Here is a 5,000-nt window from a genome sequence, read left to right as displayed (position 1 = left end):
CTCGGTATTAACGACAAAATGAAACTTTTGAACTATTGACAGTAGATATTCATAGTATGATTAGCTGAAGTTCAAATATTGATATCAATAGTTAGTGCAATAAGCTTTTCAATCGTCCGACATTGGCATCTCACAACGTACATGAGATAATTACTGAAATGATAATTATCGAATAATTAATAACGAAAAACAATGATCATGAGAACAATGAGGATGATGATGAAGATAAATATGCCAAAAAATAAAGATAGTAAACCTAGTGAAAGAATTCAAAATACAGTGATAATGGTAAAAATAATGATGCTGATGTATATATCATAATAGTACGACTAATAATAACTGTTTATTCTAAATTATAGTCGTCGTTATGATGTTAACAGTAATATTAGTGATGATCAGATTATGATGAAAAAGATAAGGTGAATAACAATAATAATGAGCAAAGGAAATACAATGAAAGCAACACTGATACTAATTATAGTAATAACTGCGATAATAATATCAATAATAATAATAATAATAATGATAACAATCATAATGATGAAAATCCTAATGATAAGAATTATAAAAAAAATAATTGAACTAGAAATAACGATAATGATAACAGTATCAATAATAATAATGATAACAATAATACTAGTACCAATGATAATAATAAAAATATTTATAACAACAACAATAATAAAAGTAAAAATAATGATAGTATAACAACAATATCCATGATAACAATAAAAAAAAATATTTAAAAAATAATGATTATGCCGAAAATCATCATAATGATAAACACAATAATAATGTCTAATATTGATAATCACAACAATCATAACGTCCGTAAACAACACCTTAGCAGAGACAAGGCAACGGGGGTAACTGGTACAATTATTCAAACAATTCCTAGATCCGGGTCACGTTCAGGGCCACCACGACATCTTAATGAAATCCACGGCAGCATAATCCACATCTAATAAAAATCATAAAAATATATTCATACCTTTTTGAGTCACCCTGCTAAGGACCCCCCTCCCCCGCAGGCTATGAGATATTAACTTCCTTAGCAATTATAACAACAAAAAGAATGCTAATTATAAAAAGGATAATGATAAAATTGATTATGATAATTATCATATTAACAATAATAATTAGTAGTATTAATATTGTTATCATTATTATCATTATGATAATGATTATTATTATTATTGTTATTATCATTGTCATGATAAAAGTGATAATGATAATAATGTAAACAATAATGATAATAATTATAACGATGATAATAATAATAATGATAAAGATATTGATAATAATATAAGGATAAGATCATTGGTTAAACAAATGAAAATACTATCAATAATGAAAGTTAATATAAAAAGAAATAATGTTAATAATGATAATTATATCAACTTTTTTTAGAAAATGTCAATAAAAACAATTCGAATAATGATGATATTAATAAAGGCGAGAATAATAATAACATTGAAAGTACTAGTAATAAAAATAAAGATAATACTAATAAACATAAAATAATATTAATATGAATAGCAATTATTATTATTGTTATAATAAGAATAACGATAATAAAACCTCCGTATTATAGATAATAATAATGATAGCGATAATTATACTAATATACATAATGATAATTGTCGTAAAAATAATAATAATAGTAATGTTAATAATAATGGTTTTCATTTTACTTTAATTACTACTGCATCATCCTTATCCTTATCACTGTTATCATTATCATTAATGTTATTCGCACTTATAGTAAGTTACTGTATCATCATTAGCAATACTAATGTTACTTTTATTGTTATTGTTGTTGTTAGAGCTACTATTAACTGCTATTATCGTTACGATTATCATTATTATATTCTACTATCATTGATTTTGTCATCACTATATCATTATGATTATTGTCATCATTATTGCTGTTAACATAATCATTATTACCATTATTTACAATTTTGTTATCGTCATTATAATTATTATCACTATCCTGATCTTCCTTATCATCAGCACCATCTTTTATTAATATCTTTTTCATGATATCATCAACATTATTCTTACTGTTATCGTGTCTGTTTGGATGCCTATTTTAACATTAATATAATGATTTTTCTGTTGTATTAGATGAAATAAAATAACTACATCTACAGTATGCTGAGTGTGACTGCATAACTGAACTTCAAATGCGATCTCAGTCGCAATGGCGAGAGGGTGCGTTGCTAGGTGAACGGGGAGGGGGGGGGGCATGGGCATGGTGTGCCCCGCCCAACAGCCTGGACCCCTCGGCACTCAATCTACTATAATCACGATGAACGTCCCTCGTTCTTAGATTATATAATCACGAATCGGTGCTTGTTGCCTTACATGGTTAGTTGGGTGACAATCTGCCCGACCACTTTCCTACCACGACAGTTGTGAAGTTGGGAATACCCGACTCTCCTATTGTGGCGAAACCACCGTGGTAAAAAGCTACGGTGGAGCAAAAAACGGGCATACTGCCTAACTCTCCATAGATGTTTATCACAAATTAATATCCCATATGATGCTGATTCCTGTGACAGAGAGAGGCCGCCATCTTTTGGCATGGAAGGTGGCTAGATGATAGGCGCCCACCAATGGTTTAGCTTGGGGACATGAGGAGACGGGCGCGAGTACAATGCCATTGGGCAGTATAGCTCATTTAAAATAATAAAAAAAAATAGGGACAAAGTTGCTGATTCCTTAACTAATGCCAGTAGTTACCAGTTTTGGAATAACATAAACAAGTTGAAAGCATGTAATGGTAATGTTGTAGCCGACCCCCGCAACCTGTACCATGGCATACTTACCCCAGGTTGGGTCCAGGTCCATCGGCCGCGGCCTCAGCACGTCACGTCAGCCGCCTCTCGAAGACTAATGCCGAGACTTGATTGCATGAGAACGGACAGCTCCTGGGTAGCTGACACAGCCTAGCACTACTTAAGCTCCAGCGCCCGGGCCGATATTAGCACTGACCACAGCAAGCAGCTCCAGGCCTTAGCCGTCGCGGGAGCCACCCCGGCTCTCCCCGTCGATCTCCAGCACCCCAGCCATACCTGTGGGCACTCACACCCACACCAAAACTCCTTGAAGAGAAGATTGACACCAGTCCAATGGAGGAGGCAAATCAACTGCCATAATGTCAATGCTCGAATATGCCGCCAATGTATGGAAAAAGAGAACTCGCCCGGTCACTTTCACAACGTGACAGTGAAACGTATCTTAGATGCCATAAGGAAATTGAAATCTTACTAAAAAGATGAAAACACCCCTTTGATATCTGACTGCTTCACATATGGATCACATTGATTATACATAACTTTAGCCTTGCTACATACAATCAAGATATGATGTGGCTTTTCTAACTCTTCATTCAATCATACTACAATTAAAACAAAAGTAAAAGATTAAAGGGTGATAACTAGAGAGGGATTGCGCCAAATTGATCTTTAACAAAACTACTGGATAATAAACAGTTTTCCTGGTGTATTTCATACGAGCGACCAACATGGTTCAAAAAGTGTTGGCAACAGTGATAAGACTACTGTGGATATTCAGAGTAGCATAAAGACATGGGCACCAACATGAGCAAAGCAGTTAAAGAAGACTTGCTGTGGTAGCTTATTTAGATCTCCACTTTTGTGATTTATCATTTTCTTTAGCATTATTAAAGGTGGGAAAATAATCAAGTATTCATATATATTCATACATTTACAGTGTTATACACAAGAAATGTTTCTCACACTTTTTATAGCTGAAAATTATGGCAGATTTTGGCTCAGAGGAATGAGTTTTCACAGCCATAGCACCATCCCTAACCTCGGTAACGGCGAGTGTGGTAGAATTAGTTTGCAGATAGTTCAGGGGCAGTGTCTTTACTGGCATCATAATCAGGTGAGGACTAATTAGTTTCACACATGGAACGAGTGTGATTAAGACATCCACATATTAGAAATGTGCTGCCGTTGATTTGATCCATTCAGTGAAAGATTTACTTTTGATCTTGTTTTAGGAAATGAATTTGGAATTCTAAGATAAACTTACACTTTGACTACAGGACCTAATTTTAATCTTGATGGAACCAACTTCTCATTCACAATCACGGAGGTGTCAAGCAATTTTTCTGCTGGTCCCCTTAGCATCAATTACTGTATTCTGAGAATTGATTTCAGACTGAAAGACAAAATTTACTTTAGATTCACTCTTAGGATTGTTAGGGCAGTTGGGTCTGATATGCCATGACTTTCTACAACCGTGGCACTGAATCTCACTTTCAACATTTGGCATAGTTTGTTTTGATACTGCTTACACGATATCTGTGCACACTATGGCACCTTTCAGCGGCTTCTGTCATTTTCACTGGTTTAGAAATAAACAAAAATCAGAATTGCAGTTCTGTAACAATTACTCCCTGTCCAGAAAATTAAACAATAATACTTCTCAACATTACTTATTGTCATCCACTACCAAGATACTGCCCCATTCTAGTCTTTGCACCTATCCTCCCGAAATTTCTGTGATGAGAATCTCCATCTACAGAATAAGCTCTCAGAAAAGTTAATATAAGTGAGAATAATCTTTAATGATATCATTTAGCAAAGATATATAAACCTTAATTACCTGATCCCATAAACACGTACCCAGGTAAACATGGTAATTTTCTACCTTCCACCCAAACGTTCAAACGTAAAAGTAGGCATTCTGAGTCTGTCAAACACATGAGCATTAGTGTCACTATGGTCACCATTAGAACCTGACGATAGCAAGTTTAAGCTCATGTGTTCGTCACTTTTCAGCATCGGCAAACTTTAGTTCCATTCTTATAACCTCTCGCTCGGCAGCGCACTCTTCCCTCTCAACTTGATGCTGTTATTCAATCAACTCATGAGTCTTCACTCAATCTAAGTGATTGAGCATTTTCTAAAATTTCTAATAGTGATATTCAGTTTGTTATTTCAACGACTTGGCTTTGCAGG

The sequence above is a fragment of the Penaeus vannamei genome, chromosome 20 (genome assembly GCF_042767895.1).
Source record: "Penaeus vannamei isolate JL-2024 chromosome 20, ASM4276789v1, whole genome shotgun sequence".
Taxonomy (NCBI): Eukaryota; Metazoa; Arthropoda; class Malacostraca; order Decapoda; family Penaeidae; genus Penaeus; species Penaeus vannamei.
Note: the sequence above shows the minus strand (reverse complement) of the source record.